The sequence below is a fragment of the Danio rerio genome, chromosome 3 (genome assembly GCF_052040795.2).
Source record: "Danio rerio strain M-AB ecotype USA chromosome 3, GRCz13ab, whole genome shotgun sequence".
Taxonomy (NCBI): Eukaryota; Metazoa; Chordata; class Actinopteri; order Cypriniformes; family Danionidae; genus Danio; species Danio rerio.
Window position 1 is genome coordinate 51,819,448 of NC_141023.1, and position 20,391 is coordinate 51,839,838.

The following is a 20,391-nucleotide window of genomic DNA, read 5'->3' on the forward strand; positions in this document are numbered from 1 at the left end:
CAAGTCTCACAGGACAAAGAGCCGACCACCAGCTAACCACGTGGGAACATTAGCTTAACAGAGGAAATTCTTCACATCACAAAAGGAACACAAATAACACCTCCAGATTACCACTGAACTGGTGTAATTTAAATGTAAAGCTAATTTTGCATAGATTAGCAAAGAAGGGTTAAATTGATTGTTTTTGGTTCCCTTGGGTTGGTCTTACATAATCTGAGTTTTTTTTCCATCATTACACTTTCTTAAACTCTTATTTTTCCTCATTTACTTTTCTCTTCAACCTGTATGAATGTGTGTTTGTGTTAGAGGTTTCAGTTTCTATTAGATTAGTCAATAAGTAAAAATTTTATAAAGAAATGTGCCTGTGCATATTTATGAATCTAATGTCTTAAACCTAAATCTTGTTACAATAATTAAACAGAAATGAGTTTTTATTTTGATAACAATTGCCATAGTTGAAGTCAACTGTCTGTTCAAACCATCAATGGATGATTCATTTGTTCGAATTCAAAGAATCAATTCTTTTGAAGCCCCCTTCAAATTATTCTTGAATTCACTTTGAGCAAATTTGCTACATATTATTTACTCACCCTTACATATAAGTTTGAGATTTTTCTTTTTGTTGAACACAAAGAATGTGAACGGGTCCATAAATAAATATAGATTTTTATATTATCTAGTGACTGGAAGTATCACTTACATATGTCACTTGCTATTTCCATTTTTTAGAATATTTAAAGAAAAAAAATCTCAATTTAATCCAAAGCTCATACAAAATACATTGAAAAATGAAAGCTCATAAAAGTATTCCCTAAAGGTGCACCTCCCCACTTTGACCCATTGTTGAAAAAAATATATATAAATATTTTTTTAAAGAGTTTCAGGCCCTTTTGTGCCATATTGAGGGCTACTGATAAGGTTCATGCTCATCAGAAGTTTATGTGTAATAGTATAAAACCACTAGAGTTCCTATGAATGATTCAAAGCTAATGTTATTCACACTTCTATGCTCCTGAGCCGAGTCTAGACAGCTACTGTGGTTTTAAAAACAGGACAAATCTATCACATGCCTCATGCCTTCAGAAAAGCAGTAGGGTACAATAGTGTGCGTCACTCACACCCCCATTTATTTTAGTTCTCAGTCACACTTAGCAAGACACCAAGGGATGAGGAAATATGGCAGATGTGTCTTTGACCCTCTTCATATATTTTCTGTTTGTTCCCTTGTTCTTTCTTCTTTCACCTCATTATCACTTTTAAATTAAGTACATATTAAATCATACTTATTCTGGCCAAGAAACACCCACTGAAAAAAGTCTGTTAGAAAACATATATGAAAAGGATCAGGCCATTTTTTTTGTTTGTTTGTTTCTTTGTTTCTTAAATGCTAAGTTCATCTGAAATATATTCTAATACAATAAAAGAATATGAAAAAATTATGTGACCACTTAATTTTAAAATTAACAAAATTTACTCACCCACAAGCACTTTCAAAACTTGATGAGCTTATTTTTTCTGTTAACCACAAAAAAAGATATTCTGAAAAAAGCTCATAGCCTGTAAACATTGACTTCCTTAAAAAAATGTGGAAAATCAAATACTATGAAAGACAGTTGTTACAGGTTTTCAGCTTTCTTCAAAATATCTTATTTTGTGTTTAACACAAGAAATAAAGGCAAAAAGATTTGAACAAATAAAGAGGAGGTAAATGGTAGAATGTCAGTCATGTCTGCTGATATGAATCTCTCATTTAGATCCCAAAATCTACTGTACTGGTTTCTGGTGACTGTGGAGTCAATTACTTGAGTTTAGCAAATGTTCAAGAAACCAATCTGTGATGCTCTGAGTTTTGCATACATATGTATACATCATCAACAAACATAATCATGTAGGCTGTGGTGTTTTAAAAATCTCATTTAGAACTAAGACCCAATGAGTTACAAAACATCTAAACCAATAAGACACCAACATCAGCCATTAATTAATACATACACAGGATGGATCTATTTTGTTTTATGCTGAATTCTGACCATACCATCTGAGAATTTTGAAGCTTAAACTGTGAAATATGTAGTTTTTAGCTGAAAGGGTTGTGACCTGTGTTCACTTCCTCTATTGTTGTGGCTGATCTGCTTCAAAATTTCATGTGTTGTGCCGATTTTCTCCAGACATTGGTTGTATTAACAGGCCTTTTTTGCCCTCAGAACCAACATATGTTTTTTTTCTCTATTTCTGTAAATTATCTCTATTATCTGTAATTTCTAAAGATGGTTGTCTGTAAAATGGCACCAACAACCATGCCATGCCAACTACTCATTGAATTTCATACTGAAACCGAAATCAAAAATGCTTTGTAATAATTATTTAGTATTTTATTTAAAAAGTTATTTTGCAAGTATAACTTTTCATAATTAACTCAATAAGAATGAAACGATGGCTCAGTGGTTAGCACTGTCACCTCACAGCAAGAAGGTTGCTGGGTCGGTTAGCATTTCTGTGTGGAGTTTGCATGTTCTCCCCATGTTCACATAGGTTTCCTCCGGGTGCTCCGGTTTCCCCCACAGTCCAAAGACAGTTGAATTGAACTATTACCCAATTCCAATTCTACCCTTTAGCCCTTCTCCTTACCCTTTAGCCCTTCCCCTTCCCTTGTTTTGCACATTCACGTGAAGGAGTAGGAGTATCCCAATTCTCTTTAGCTTGCAGGCGTAGGGCTAAGGGGAAGGGCTAGATAGCCCTTAAAACAGAGATTTTTCAAGACCACACTTGAAACCAAGGGGTAAGAAATTTTCCCAGAATAGACAATCTACAACGGCAGCATGGCTGCACACGGAAGTAAGGATGTGCACAAATTAGTATTTTTTGTCATGTTTACAAATTTTTATGACAAACAAGCATCTGTTTTAATACATTCATGACAGGGTTCGTGTTTTACTGTCATGCTTTAAAAAAAAAAAAAAAAAAATGTTAAAATACAAAACCACAAAATTTTGCTATCTATAATCCCTAATAATAACCCCCCATAGTAATCCTACAACATACTTTCACATCTGACTCTCAAATACCCTGTCAGAAAAGTCTACTGGCTTCGAATAAGCTTTTTGCAGTGTCTGGTATAATTTTAATGTTGGTAATAGGTTTGGGCAGTGTTGGGTAGTAGCATCACTACAATTAGTGACGCTACTAGCTTAACTACATTTCTCAGTTGCTTTGTGGTAACGTCGCTACTTTATAAATTAAATAGCTTTCAGTAGCGAAGCTATTATTTTAAGCAAGTAGTGCAGTAGCATCCACACAAGATACATTTACCAATAGTAGATCAATAAGTGATGGTCTGACATTCACAGAGCTGTAAGTCCATATGATGGCAAGAATGACAATTTTTTGTTCTTCCTGTTTTTACTCTTTCTCTGGTTGGTGACGTCGCCAAACAATCATTGCGCTGACAGTATTAACTTGCTTGATTGAAAGATGACTGAGGGAGAGAAGTTAGTATATATATATATATATATATATATATATATATATATATATATATATATATATATATATATATATATATATATACGCTGCAGAAATGGACCTTGTGGCTATGTCCGCTGGGTTTTGGTCAGAGCGTACATAACACCACTGTTCTGGCTGACTGGATCTTCTTATCCTTAAGACTCGGTTGTTGACATAGACATAAAATCGTCTGGTCTGATTATGTATATAACCTAACACCACCTTGCTGTCAGTGTAGAAGGTGATGACGTCTAGATCCATGTCCATCTCAGATGAAATGAGGTCAGCTACTTCCACTGCCAAGACTGCACCACAGAGTTCTAACCTTGGGATGGTATGTTCAGGAAGTGGAGAAAGTTTCACTTTACCCATCACAAAGCTTACGCCATTGCTTCTCTCAGGGCAAGAAAGCTTAAGATAAGCAACTGCTGCGATAGCTTTGATGGATGAGTCTGAAAACACACACAACTCTCTGCACGCAGCTTCTGAGGGTGATTGCTTGGAGTAGGTTCTAGGTATCTGAAGGTGTCTTAGCTCTTGTAAAGAATTGTGCCATGCAACCCATGTTTCCTCCATGGGCTGATGCAGTAGAGAGTCCCAATCAATGCTTCCCAGTGTTAAATCTCGCAAAATAAATTTGTCTTGGATGGTTACTGGAGCCGCAATTCCTAAAGGGTCAAACAGACTGTTGATGGTGGACAAGATTCCTCTACGTGTAAAGGGCTTCACTTTATCAGGTACTGTAAAAACAAAACAGTCTTGTTTAAGGTCCCAGTTTAGTCCTCATTCTATCTTGCGAGAACTGTCTGTGTGCGTTTCAGGAGACTTACTGCTGCTTCTACTGTGGGAAGAGACTTTAGCCCGTCGTCTACATAAAAATACCGTTCTACAAACTGTTGCACTTCAGAATCCTGCTCTTTTCCTTATTGGTGGGCAGCTTTTCTGAGACCATAGATGGCTACGGCGGGCGATGGGCTATTCCCAAAGACATGAGGTGCGTTCGACATGAAGCTCAGCTGCAGCCGGTGATCAACAAGATTAGCCGAGCGCAGGCGGGGGCGGAGTTGAAAACCGAGCCGTCAAGACGGACAGCTGGACACTTCGGGACTCAAAGTTGCTGCTGTCATGATGACCGATCAAATGGCGTCATCATATTTTTTTGTTATTTTTATTTATAACAACAAAACATTTACAAATAAAACAGAATACAGTTTCTACAAACTGTAGTTCCTTTTTAAACAATAAGAGATAATTATGAATAAAATATATAACAAATGCATGAGAGAAATAAGAGGAAATGCCTCGGCGCAGCATCAATCCGGACAAGATTTCTAACCAGAATGCACCGCTTTAAGACAGATTTCGATCGATGTGCGCAGCGCTGCATGAAGTCGAACGCACCTACAGTATGGACTGTCATACGGTACTCCACAATGTCATTACTGGGGTCATTGTCCCGGAACCATAAGAATCTCAGAAAGTTTCTGTCTTCTTCTTTAACAAGTAAACAATAAAACATCTGTTGGATGTCTGCAGTTATGGCAATTGACTCTAAGAAGCACACCCAAGAGAGAATTATTAAGATCAGGGCCTGTTAACAGCACGTCGTTGTGAGAGACACCATTGTATTGGGAACTAGAGTCAAACACTACCCGGATTTGTCCAGGTTTCTTTGAATGATATACACCGAATATAGGGAGATACCACCTTTCCTCTTCATCTTTGAGAGGTGGAGCCACCTCTGCGTGACCGTTCTCAAAAACTTTCTCCATGAAGGATACAAAGTGTTCTCTCATCTGTGGTTTCCTCTCAAAGTTGTGCAAGAGGGATGAGAGCCGCTTCATAGCTTGCATTCTATTGTCAAGAAGACGCTGTCTGGGATTTTTAAATGGCAGTGGTGCCACCTAACTGTCGTTTTCATCTTTTTGAAACTCTTTTTTCATAATGTCCAGAAAGTAGTCATCCTCAATGGACAGAGCTACTTTATCATCATCTCTTTTACGTTGAAACACCATATCACCCAAGTGGTCTGATTGGTGTGTGAGTTTTCTGTTGCAACATGGAATGTGGGAACCACTATATCTGTCCTTTACCAGCAGGACATTGGGACATGGTTCAAAGAGTGAAGACCTTCCATTATCCAGAATCTTAGTGTATAGTGCGTTAACTGTTGTTGGCTTATGGACATTCCCTAGATAGACATTGCATACAATGACCCATCCCAGATCAAGCTTTTGTGCGAATGGCAAGTTATGTGGGCCATTGAGTGTTTTACGCACCTTATGCAGTCTGAGGATATCTCGTCCAAGGAGAAGTAGAATGTGAGCATCTGAATCGATTTCCAGGATGAGATGTGCTACTGATTTGAGGTGGGGGTGATGGAAAGCAGCAGAAAGTGAAGGAATCTCTAATCGGTTATTGGGAATCTCATTACACTCGATTAGGTCTGGAAGTGGAAGACTAGTCTGTCCATCCATAGATTCAATTTGAAAGCCACTTGCTCTTCTTCCTGTTGTTTCCACAATCCCAGCACAAGTTTTTAATGAATATGGTAAGCTAGGGCTTTGTATGCCAAACATATTAAAGAACTCGGTACGGGCCATTGATCTGTTACTTTGGTCATCAATTATTGCATAAAGTTTCACTGCTTTACTGCGACAACCACTAGGATAGACTTTGGCGATACAGATTTTTGAGCATGATCTGTCAGTCCAATCCCCACCGCAGACCTGGGTGCAATGTGATGAGATTGTAGATGCTGATGCTGGATCCCTCTCCCCGCCATACTCTGGATGGGGGGTTATGTCATGAGTCGATGGTACTGGTCCAAGGTGAAGAGCAGTGTCATGATTCTCACTACCACAATCTGTGCATTTAACATGGGCCTTGCAATTTTTTGCAATGTGCAGTGATGACATACAGCATCTAAAGCAGATTCCATTTTCTTTCAGAAATGCTTTACGCTCTTCCAAAGGCTTCTCCTGAAAAATACGGCACTTGCGAAGAGGATGTGCCTTTTTAAATATAGGACACAACTTGTCACAGTTATTGTTAGGGAGTTTCTCTTTGTTGCAGAAGACAGTAGGTGACACGTCTGTTTTGTGAACTGAAATCTCCTTCTGCGTAAACTGTTTCCATGGAGTTATCTTGGCAGGACTATCTACATGAGATGTAAAACTGAAACTTGGGTCATTTCTGATCTTTGCCTGTTGACTAATGAACCCAACAAACACATCAAAGGGAGGGAATGGGACGTTGTTTTTCAGTTTATAATCAGAGCCCACAGATAACCACCTATCCTGAAGTCCGAAAGGAAGTTTTTCAACAACAGGATTTACTCCACGAGCGGTGTCAAGTACCGCAAGTCCAGGCAAATCTCCATCAGCCTTTGCCGCCTGCAGCTCCATGAGTAAAGCAAGTCGCACACCAGAAGTGCTGCTTGGCGTCGCGACATGGCGCGCACATGACAGATTAAAGTATCGCACACCAGACACGCACATTCGAATGATATTTAAGATGAAACTAATCAGATGGCGCTCTGTGGCGCGGCTGAAAAATGAACTGCGTCCTGAGTCGTGGGCAGGCGCCGCCGACAGCTGCCGACTTGAGGCGCCAGTGTGTGTATTTTGATAGAAACCTATGTTTAGAATTATGAAATGCATGGCGCTGCGCAGTGTGGCGCTGCGCGGCGCGCCGCCGAGTGGCGCTTCGGGTGTGCGACCTGCTTAAGTCACTTAACTCTCTTAGTTTTGCATAATATTTGTTAGTTTGGGAAAGCTCTCAAGACGTCTGAATAGTGAATTCTCTATCACTTCTGGTGAGCCATAGCATTCCTCTAACCTGGTCCGAATCATTTCCAAACCTCTCTCTGGGTTATTTGCATTTACAATTCGGATCCGACTGACATGTTCAGCAGACTCCTTTCCAAGCCACTTGACAAGAAGGTCAATTTCCTCACTAAACTTTAAGTTTAAATCTCTGATAGTATTCTTAAATGAACACCGCCAGGCTCTGTAGCTTTCTAGTTTATCATTGAATTTCAGTAGCCCTGTAGAAATCAGTTCACGGCGAGCTAAGTAACGCACAAAGTCGTTCGTACTGGAATTATTATGAAAAGATGCAGCAGCAGATGCGATCCGTATTGAATCGTTGTCTTCTGGACGACGTATGGGTGTGTTGAATGGTGGTGTACGAACATGCCCTGTTTGGTCATCAGAAAATGGCTATACAGTGGGCATTGATAGATATTGGCTATTTGTCTTTGCTTGCTCCATGACATAATCTTTAGTGCACTGTGTTGCATCTACTGGTGTATGTATTTTTACCCTTTGTATATTACTCCGCCCACATTCAGCCAGCAACAAACAGACACTACAGTTTGACCAATATTACTGCCTTTAGACAACAAAATATATTTTTGAGGCTTGAATGTAGTTGTTTAGATTGCAACTATAAAGTTTATTTGCTAGAATAGTGACTATTTTTAAATATTAACAATTTCAGAGAGATCTCGTTGACAGCCATAGTGTAGATCAAAGACGGTTGACGCTTTCTGTCCACAAGATGGCGACAGAACCGCATAATAAGCCCTTACTCTTAGATGCTGATAACAGTATGATTTTTTACTATAGCATATCAAATCATTGGTAAACTGGTAAGCAATACCTGCCAACACTTCAATTTTTCATGGGAGTATCCCGAATTTCAGACCAGTCTCATGCAACCATCCCGTTTTTATTTCTTCCTAAAAAAAACTCCCGTAATTTTACCCACCCCCGTCCCTCTTTGGTATGGTCTGTAAACACCCCCGGGTTGCAAACTTTGGTACAGTACTCGCCCAAAACCGGCGGCATCCTGTCCCAGTTCTCAACAATGTTATTCACCCCTGAACACCCCCTCCTCCTGGTCTCTCGGGTTTTCAGAGACATGTTTGCAGGTTAGATGATCTCTCACTTTTGTGTGTTGTAACTTGTACTGCTGTATATTTACCAATTTTCTCGCATATCAGGAATGTGTGTTGTGTTAGCAGATTGAAATAAGCAAAGTCCACATGTGTTTAGCATTTTTCCTTATCGCAAACAGAACAGCAGTCAGATTTTTTTGGGGTTAATTATTGTGATCTCCTGATTGCAACAGAGAAATACTGTAGACTGTAACACTGTAAGAAGATATCCCTGTAGATGGATGGCATTTCATGTCACATTCAGCCATATAATCTTAAAGTGTAAGCAAAATCAGCTGCTTTGTCATCACTTTAGACAGAGTCATTCAAACACTAGCTCTAAAGTGATGTTGGTAAATTAGTAACGGCTTTTGCTGTTTTGACATCAGCTGCAGATGTGAATGAATAGCGGAAGAAAGTAGTTCCTAATAAAAAGGGGTTTTTAGACTCTTCGTTTTTGATTTTCTTGAGGGATGCTCGGCCTACGGCCTCGTGCCAACGCACGACTCCCACCCGTGCTGATATACAGCCATATCGCACTGCGACTATTGTGATATTGCATATATATATATATATATTATTGCTAAGTATGTCCCTTTACTATAAATTACTATAGTATTTAAATTGAGTAACACCTGCTTTTATTGTATTTCTTGTTTTTGGTGTTATATAATATAATTTGTTTCTGTTTAGTCCAGCATATTATTTGCAGTAAATAATTAAACTGAGCAATTAAGCCTCATATGTTTCATTGACAGTTTTATTGGTCACTAAGATATGATTGACTTAGATTTAAGTTGCTTTGATAATTTGATTTAAAAATGAAAATTGCAAAAATAGCTTAGATGTAGCAAAGCTGCTTTTGCCAAGTAGCTTTTAGCTTAGAATGCTACATTTCCCAGGGGGTAGTTTTTAGTGAAGTTAAGCTACATTTCAAGTAGAGTAGCTAATAGCTTAGCTCACTACATTTTTCAAGTAGCTTGCCCAACACTGGGTATGGGTGTAGTGTGTGAGTGTTTCCCAGTACTGGGTTTCAGCTTGAAGGGCATCTGCTGTGTAAAACTTGTCAGTAAAAACACTTGCTGCATTCATACTAAAAACACCATCTCTGTGTGGACAGAAGGTAAGAAAAAAATATGCAATTTTTAAATAAAACCTTATTAGCGTGAGCTAATTCAGTGAATTGCGAAACTCTTCATTTTTAGAGTGATAATAATAATAATATTGAAACTTGTTCATAAATAATGTAGCAAATTGTAATGTAGATTAAATTGCACTCATATCTACATTAATATTCTATAACAAATTATAATGTAGATTTAAGTGCTCGCATATCTACAAAATTATTACTGTAACAAATTAGCTCAAGGTTATTCTTCCCGTGCCTTTTCCACCGTTATAATGTAGTGAATTATGATCCAGATTACAGTGCTCATGTAACTTCTGCACTGTAAAAATTTTGTGGCCTTGTAGATTTCATTAATATTAATATGTACACTTTATTTAATGAAATTATTTTCCTGATTTTAGGGCATTTTTTTGCTTTGAAATTAATTTAAAAATGTCTGTAATAAAATCTAATTAATATTATTATAAGAATTTAGCTGTTATTTTTGAATAATTTCAAAAAGAGAAAATATTAATTAAATCCAACTTGATTTTATTATGAGAATTTAGCAGGTTATTTTTGAATAGTTTCAGAAGAGAAAATAATAATTAAATCCAACGTGGTTTTATCAGAAGAATTTAGCTATTATTTTTGAATAATTTCAGAAAGAGAAAATAATAATTAAATCTAACGTGATTAAAATGAGCATTTTCAGATTAGCCAGGGGCACACAAGTCGCCGAGGACCAGCTGCGCTTGCCGGTTACACGAGTGATGAGCGCCCGTCATGACCTGGAGGTGGACATGTCAGCAATTTTCAAAGGACATTTAAAAATACGCACATCTTTAGTCTTTAGAGATTAACAGCGGATTTGAGTTTTAAACAACTACATTCTCGCATGAACAACCGCTAAAACTTATGGTACATTGGTTATGGTATATTTCATGGTACATTTAGAGCAGTATTTGATTATTGTATTGGTTCTGTTCAGTGTGAGATTAAATCGGATTGAACCGTCTTTGGATTGAACTGTTTGCTGGGAGATGGGGAAACGGGAATCTTTTTATTACACGTGTTCAAAAGCTTATAGTCATCAACATGTAATTAGTGTATAGTGTAAATGCGTGTGACTGAGTTATAGCGAAATGCTAATCAATCGTGTTGGTAATTACACAAAAATGCAATCGGTTTCGGGTGGGATCCGACTCTTACAAATCACTTAAGTGAGCTGATTCCTAGAAACGAACCGAGTCACTCGACTTAAACAACGCCGACTCGCTTCACCAGACAACGCGGAGATGTCGTTGTCTCATCCAAACGGATTTATCGGTAAGTGTTGAAATGTCCAACTTTGTTAATTAAATAATTGTTGTATATTTCTGTATAGCATGTAATTCACCAATTAACTTTAGCTTCTTTTGTCACGCTGTTTAGCGCACCTATTTATAAACGAAGCTACCAAATCACTTTATTGTCACATCATCAGCAGCACGTGCGCTATGAGTAAAAAGATAAGAACGCGTGTTTGTAACGTTAATGCTAATTTCGTGGTATTAGAGAGTGTTTGAGTTTTAAAAAGGTAATTTTCTGTTAACTTGGTGTTAACAGTGTTCTGTTTCAGCACAGCATTGAGTTAAAGTGACCACAGAATAAAGTAAGCAAGGTAAGCACTGGCCTTCACTTCATTATGAACCTCATTATCAAACCAAAACAAAAATGGTACTGTCTAACACTATTTACTAATTGCAACTTTTTGTATAGTGTCAGAGGCAGAGGAGACACATCAACCAGCAAGTGTGTAACTTATCAGGAAAACGACTGACTGAATGGATGACAGTCTAGGTTGCAAGCAGGACATACATGTTACAGTTAACTATTTCAGCTACAACATACTGTTAAATCAAAGTAACCATCGTGCCATTAATTGTAACTTCACAGTGAAGTATAGTTAATTCTACAAGAGAATAAGGTGAAATCACAGAAATGGGCCTTACTATCTACCTTGAAGTCACATATGGCTGTAATTTCACAGTAAGTAAGTGTAAAACAAATCACAGTGGCTTACTGTGAAAGTAATACAATTATTAGTCAGTAATTTACTGTTAATTAAGGGTAAAATGTTTTACAACGTATCAATAAAACTCATGTAAACATTTTGTCTGTCATTATGTTTAAGGTGAGCGCTGAATTGGAGAGAGAAGCCACTGTGCACCGTGAATCTTCACACCTGTTGAGGAGCTCTTGGAGTAAGACAGAGATCTGAGACTAAAGGTAGAGTTTATCATGTTTACAGTTTCTGACTGTATATCATAACATGATAACAGATTATGAACATATTTTCTCTTTTATTCATTTTTGTTCTTACTGTTGCTTAATGGAGTTGGACAATGAAGAACTGACAGGAACTGAACAACTTGTGAGGGCAGTAATGTTGACCTGAGCAGGGGCCTTCTACAGGGGACTGCCTAAAGATACTGGCATCATCATCATCATCATTGAAGGTGTTAAAGTTCTTATAGACCTCATCTTTACCAGACTCAGGCAAACTCTGCTTTCACTCCGCCCAAAGCCCCAGCTGGACTGTTTTGGCCCAGAGTATCTGATCAGGCCCCGGAAGTGACTGTGGAAACTTGACTGGCCCTGGCTCGCATTGGCACGCTAACTTAAGTCGCGAGAGTGAAAACACGGCTCTTGACTACATTCCCAGAGCTTGTGTCCACCTGGGTTTGACCTATGCATTTTAACTGTGTCAAAGAATTTTGTTTTTACAAGTGACTGTCTGGTTAACACTGAAAGATATTAGAGGGTAGTATTCCCATGAACTGTGGTGTCCTCTTTGCTTCAATGAATCTGCATTATTCTGGCAAATAATACCTTTCATGCATTAAATCACATAAATTTAACTCTTAGTCTATTGTTTTAAATAATATTGTTTAATGTCCAGTTATTTGAAACTGCTGTTTAAAAAAAGATGATCAAAGTCCTTGTTAAGATGATCAGTGTGTTTAAATGTACATGTTTTATTGTATGCTGTATTGTCTCTTATGAGATTGTTGTGTAACGAGGAGACTGACACGGAGGGATACATTATGCAGTATTTATTAATCACACTCTCACTCAAACATTCAATACGCACAAAGGTGCGAACACAAAAAAAAAATAGCAGTAAAGGTCTCAAGGCTGGTGGCTGACAGACACAGAGTGATTTACCAGGCATGGGTCAAAGGCAGGCAGCGTGATTCAGAGTCCCTGTAGCAGGCTTGGGTCGTGGGCAGGCAGTGAGTATCAGAGTCCGTGTAACAGGCTTGGGTTGTGGGCAGGCAGAAGGCAAAGCAGAGTCAGAAACAGTCCAAAGTAATACACAAGAGATCAGGCAGGAAACACCGCTCAGTAATGCTGGCCGGGGCTGAACAAGACTTCGCACTGAGTGAATGTTTGAGTGCGGTTTATAAAGGGTACGTGGGTCATTGACTGGATTGGGAAACAGGTGTGCACGATCAGTGTAAGTGGATGATGTAATGCTTAGAAGTCAGGAGATGGCTGCCTCTGCTGGCCAGCGAGGGGAATGACTGGGACCGAGTCGGTGACATGTTGTTACTCTGTATTGTGGCTCAACACTGCTGAACAGGCTCCACTAATTTGAGCTAAATTTAATTCAATTTTACTCGATCCATACTTGTTGAGTTTAATTAATATTATTGTTTGTAATCTGTTGCCTCAATTTTATTGTGTAGATATAAAGCATTATTTTCTAGAGCTGATGACCAGGCTCCACACTTTTTATGTTAAATCTAAATAAAAACATTGAGTAGTTTTCATTACCATTGTGTCAGTTTTTCTGTTCAATTTAATTAATATTTTTGTTTAAAATTTGCTAATTTCTTTAAGTAATTTTTGCTTACTCAATTTAAATGACTAATTTTAAATAAGCTAATTTGATTAATTGTTACTCAATCCATATATGTGGAATTTAATTAATAATATTGCTTGTAATCTGTTGCCTCAAATTTATTGAGTAGATATGGGGTATTATTTTTTACAGTGTGCACCATTATATATATATAACGTATTAGCTTAACGGTAGGAAGATTCATTTTAACAGGGCTTCAAACAAATCGACTCTTTAAATCCGAACAAACGAATCGTCCAGCGACCGTTTGAGTGGACAGTCAAGTTTATTGTGGCTATTGCTATCAAAATAAATACCCATTTATGTTTGAGCAGGGTAACAATCAAAGATTTAAGACATTAGATTCATAAATATACACAGGCACCTTTCTTTATACAAAATTAAACTTTATTGACTAACAGAAACTAACACCTAACACAAACACACATGCATACAAGTGTAGAGAAGAGTAAAGAAGGTAAAGTAAGAGGTTGAGAGAATTTAATGATGGGAAAACCTCGAAGTTTGTAAGAGCAAACCAAGCGAACCAAACATATTCAAATTCACCCTTCTATTGTCTCTTTAGGTTTGCATTTAGTTTACACCAGTTCAGAGGTAGGCAGAAAGTGGATACTTGCGTCTGTCTGTGTGATGTGAAGAAGCTTCCTTGGTTGAGCACATGGCTCCTTTTCCTGTTCCTTGTCCTCGCGAGGTTTTGAAGTGGGGTAGAGTCGGTGTTTCAAATTGAAGCGGCAAAAGGGGCCACTTGTGCTGACCACTGGTTTGCGACGCACTAACTTAACTAGAAAATAAAGGAAAATAAAGGAAAATAAAGAAAAGAAGGTATCGGAGATGTGAATGTACGAGCTGTGCGATTAACCCTTTCCGTCTGGGTCTCTGCCTGCTTTCTTGGAGGTTTCTCTGCTTAGGTCTGGTGCTTAGGTCGTTGAGGTTGAAGAGGTTTATGAGAAGAGAGTTGAGAGAAGAGTTCTTGCTTGACTTGAGAAGAAGTTGCAGAGGATTTGAAGAGAGTTGCAGAGCAGAGGCTGCGGTTTAAGAGAGAGCTTTGAACACAAGCTTCATAGGGTGGGTTTGGATCCACCCTCCATGGAAAGTTGACCAATTAAAAACTTCTCTGCATTATGGTTTATGACTCTGTCTGAAGAAAAGGCATTTGCATAGGCAAACTTGATGCAAACTGAGGCAGAAATGTTCAAGTCTCTTAAAATGTTAATATGTTGCACTCGCATTAACATAAAATGTCAACAATCAGTAAAGTAAATTAGCTTCAAAACAAGTCTAAACATGAACGGTTTATGAGCTTGTTTAGCTTCAGTAGAGTTAAACATTGTATGCGGAAGTATTAAAACCATAATATTAATACAGGTGTAAGGGAAACGATGCAAAACAGATGATTACACATGAAGAGAGAGTAAAGTTTACATTAAAACATCAGTCTTAAGCAATGAGCTTAAAGAAGTCCTGGAAAGGTCTTTTGTGCTGTGGTGTGGGCACATTCCTTTGGGTCATAAATACCTTGGAATCAGATTACAACTGACCATTGAGTCTTCCTTGGGCAAAAGTTGGCTCATTTGTTGAATAAGAGCAAAATAATTATGTATCTGGCAGGCCATCTTCGTTACAATTACAATATTCAATATTAAGATAAATATTAATCTTGTTTTTACATACAATGTGTTAAATCTCAAGCTGGGATAACTTAAAAAAAGACACTATAGATGTTTGTTATCTAGGTCTGTATAAAGGGGGTTTACTATATTTCATCTGGTTTTGATAATGCCACTTTTTGCTTAAGAATCTCGTGAGAGTGCACCTTTAGGGCAGTGACACAGCAAGCCTGCACCAAACAAGTAACACAAATGAAAATCCATATATTTCAATTTATTTTCACAAATAGAATCAACATTTTTAACATCCTCCAAATGCATTTATTTCCCATTTTTTGTCCTATGGTCAATTTTGCCAGTTGGGGGTTTTGGGATTTTTGGGGTTAAAATAATGTGCACAGACAAAGCCCTCCATGACCTAAAGGACACAGGCTGTTAAAGTGTTTGTCCAGCAACACAGTGTTATTAATGTTTAAGATTGCTGTACAGATAAAGGGCCTGTATGAAATCAGCAGTGGTAACAGAGGAAGAGAGTATGTGTTCTCTCTGTCAGGAAGCTCTCAAACAGTGCAGTGTATAATCATTTTAAGAGCCTGGGCAGGTGTTTATGTTAAGAGACAGCTGAGAGACAATGCTATCCCATCTTGGACAGTGGTTTGAGGTCTTGTCCCTGGCCCACATGCCTGGCAGTAAAAATAACCCATGGCTCCAGTGCACATCTCCTGTCATCTGTCACAACACGCTAAACTGACAAGAGCACTTGTTCTTATATGCTCGCAGGCCTAAGTACACTACCATTTCCATTATCAGACTACTTACCTGCAGCCATTGTGTAGCTCTACGGCAATGCACTTTTTTCCATTATGGAAACAAGTGCATGTTCTGAACCTTATCTTTGTATTTTTTTACATATTTTTAAATAACATGAAAATGTATTTAGCTACCAAAATTTTACCTTATGCTAAAGTTTGATAATTTTATTTTGGAGGCCTTTTGGTACTTACATCCATTCATTTTTCAGAAACACTTCAGTCAGATGGCCAAATACTATTATTTCTATTATAGCTCAACACATGTTGTTGTCTTGATGGACAGCCACAAAGCCAAGAAGAACAAAATCTGCTTTGTCCTGTTGTTGTTTTACTAGGCCGTCCAAAGCACAAGTGGTTTCACTTTCTCCAGAGAGCTCACTGCGCGTCTATATTTGAAATAACAAACTTCTTGAGCTCATATTATTAACATCAACTTGATCATTGAAGAGCTCTGATATCCGATCCTGTCAGAACGAGACAAACGCGAGAGTGTAGCGCGAAAAAACTAAATAGAAGTCCGAAAAAAACAGCATCAAATGATGCTTTTGCAACCTAAAACATGAACAACCTGCCATGTTTAACTATTATCATCACCTTATGGACTATTATGAACTCTAAATGGCGGAATTATTTTCTAACAAGAGGTTACATGTGCTGCTGAAGATTAAAGACACATATAAGAGGTCTGCACTGTTGGCCATATTTCGTGTTGTTTTTGAATCCAAATAAGGACTATATGTATGTTGTGTGTAGTTTTTCTGTAATTGATAATATACATGAGACTGTAAGGGTCTGTATGTGTTTTTATATTTATTGCATTTATTAATTTATTTAACATAATTGCAGGTGTTACAGTAAGCTATTTCACACTGTCATTGATCTGCAGTTATAATCAAATCATGTTTTTAGAAAGGTTATAATTGAGCATATATACAGAAGTATGTGAACGACCCATACAGCTTTACTGTGACACTTCCACGAGTAAAAATGACTGCATCTGAAACTTTCAGTCATACACCACACCCACCAAAAGGGTACCCTTTTGGCAGTGGAAATGCAAGCTTGATAAAGGTAACCCATACCATCCGTACTGTACCTCTCAATAGAAATGGGCCATATGTTTATTTGAGGTAATCAATTTGCCTTATTACTGAAGTGTGTTTATTCCATACAAAGTGTGAAACAGATTGATTAGTTCTACTTACATGAATCGCAGTGCGCTTAGGGCAGTGGTGCTCAACCTTGTTCTTGGAGATCGACCTTCCCGCAAAGTTCAGCTCCAACCCTGATCAAGCACACCTGAACCAATTTATTAGGACCTGAACAGCACTTGATAGTTAAAGGCAGGGGTGTTTGATATGAGTTGCAACTGAAAGGTCGATCTCCAAGAACAGGGTTGGACACGCCTGCCTTAGGGTATTCGGAAAAGTTCCGATGTTTTTCAACTAAGGGTACCTGGAAAATGCATGCACGCCACTTGGATGTCATTTGCATGCCGTGCGTGCTCCTCCATTGGAAATGACAAACTGACACCCGAAGCTTATTGGCAATGCTTCCAAGGCGCTTGCTCAATAGCCATGTTTTAATAATACTATAGCAATTTATAACAAAACTTCTTATCAAACTTTTATATAATATTTATAATTGCGTTCGGGTAACAAACACCAATATTGATTTTATCGCCCAGCCCTAGTTTCAAATCAAGGTCAGTCGGTCAGTCAAAAGCAAGCTGCTCGGTTAAAATGTACTGTATATTTTCGCCTCAGGTAAATGTACACAAGAAGAGAATGTGTAGATGGATTTGCAAAAAAAGAAACTACAAGTTGACATTTCAGCAGCTGAAATCTCTCAGTAGTTCAACAACCCTCTACATTTGCATTACCAGGATGATGAAAATGAAACCAGAATGGACATTTCAGCAAGACAATGACCCAAAACAGCCAAGAAAACGCTTAAATGATTTCAGAGAAAATAAATCAAGCTGTAGAATGGCCCAGCCAATCACCTGACTAGAATCCAAGAGAAAATGCAAAATAAAGATCAGTTTGGACAGATGAAACCCACAGAACCATCAAGAGTTTTACACTCTGCTGAAGTTTGTAAAAAAAAACCCACCGAAACAATGCATTTGAGATTCTGCACATGAGAATCGTCTTTAAGCTGTGAACTGGGCTTTCACTGCCTTTCCTGCAAAAAGTGGTGACGTGCTGAATACTTATTTACCCTCTCTCTCTCTCTCTCTCTCTCTCTCTCTCTCTCTCTCTCTCTCTCTCTCTCTATATATATATATATATATATATATATATATATATATATATATATATATATATATATATATATATATATATATGTATATATATATATATATATATATATATACACACACACACACACACACACACACACACAAACACACACACACACACACTAACTGGTGTTTTAATATGAAAGATGTTCAGTTGGAACAAAAAAAATCAGTCCATATTTATACAGCCTAAACAGACAATTGACTTAAAACAGTACAAAATAATGAGCAATATTTGAACTCACTACACCCCTTATCCCCCTCGGAGAAAAACAGAGAGAGACTGAATTAAACAGCTTAAATTCCCCAGTTACTCCGCAGGATATTGATGAAACCAAACCGTAATTGTAATAATGAACACCAAATAACAAAAGAGAATTAACAAAATTGTAAACATGCATCAAAGCAATCCAGGGGTTGAAATGTCTTTTCCATAACCATAAGATTTAGATGAACGCAGATTATGTTTGTCAGTATTTGAGGGCAATTATTACAAACCAGGCATTGCACTCCAGGATAAACTGATCCATTTATAATTACAATGAATTCTCTATATTTCAAAACACGCAAACAGTTAAAAAGATTTATGTTTCTTATTTTGCTAGCTGAACAGTATTCCCATCCAGACTTTCTAATATATCAATTTTACTTTTTTCAGATGTCAGTTTATCCACAGGCAAAAGCACAGACTTTCTGCTGTCACCCATTTTGTTGTGTTATAAGTAAATTTTCCCTCAAAGCTAGCTGGCTTTGAGGCATTGTATATAAGACAGCATTATACTTTATCATGAACCCTAAATTCAAAAAATCATCCTCCAGTCTCTTTAGAGAAAAAAACTATATAATTTAAAGCCATTTTAATGATGTTTTTATCACAGCTGTGCATCTTGTTTGTCTTTTCTTCGAGACCTATTTTCTTTTTTTCTTTTTTTTTCAGTTTTAAGTCATACTTCCTCTTCCTTTAGCTTGTTTCATTTCATTCTGCTGCAGGTCATATTTTGCATGATGTGTGCATAATGTCAATTTTTATTCTGCATCATAATTAAACAGCAGCCCATGAGATACGGGACTGCAGGGAAATGAAAGCAATCACCCAGCACCACAGAAAGGTGAACTATTATTTACAATATGCGAGAAAATGTTTCGTCAACAAGCTTTTTTTGTACATACATGATGACATACGGGGCAAGGCAGTGGCGCAGTAAGTAGTGCTGTCGCCTTACAGCTAGAAGGTCGCTGGTTCGAACCTCGGCTCAGTTGGCGTTTCTGTGTGGAGTTTGCATGTTCACCCTGCCTTCGCATGGGTTTTCTCCGGGTGCTCCGGTTTCCCCCACAGTCCAAAGACATGTGGTACAGGTGAATTGGGTTGGCTAAATTGTCTGTAGTGTGTGTGTGGATGTTTCCCAGAAATGGGTTGTGGCTGGAAGGGCAGCCGCTGTGTAAAAACTTGCTGGATAAGTTGGCTGTTCATTCCGCTGTGGCGACTCCGGATTAATAAAGGGACTAAGCCGACAAGAAAATGAATGATGAATGATTAGCTGAGTTTTTTTTAAAATATATTAGCTATAATTATATATACACACAAAATGTGTTGACATGGCCTTATATGAACACATAATTCCATACATATATATATATATAAAAATATTAGACCTCCTGTGAATTTTTTAGCAAAGAATTTTACAGTATTTCCTATAATAGTTAATATTTCCTATTGTCACAGAAGCCCAGGTAGCAAAGAATTCTTGCCCAGATTTAGCCTAAAGCTAGCACAGCAGGCATTTGTCCAGCACTGGCATACAGCATGCGGGCCAACCATGGCCGAGGTTTGGCAGAGGTAGCACCTTCTTTAAGGCGGCATTCAAGACTTGGGCCAGATATCAAGTATAGTATTTGGACCAGATGTTAAACAAATTGTGTGGGCCATGTACATTTGGCCTAATTTTTAAAATACATTTAAATTATTTTTGAGGAAAGAAAAAATTCTACCAATCAGGTTGCTTTGAGAAAAAACATGGCCATAGAGCGAAATGCTTCATGGTTTTATTAAATTCTTTGCAGTCGTGACATACCAACATATCAGGCCCAGTTATAGGTTATTGACTTGGCTGACTAGGTCCAGATATGGTCCATGTTTGGCCCTTGTCTGGAAGCCAGACTTAATGCAATCATGTACCATAATTCATTGTGGCATGTGGGCCAA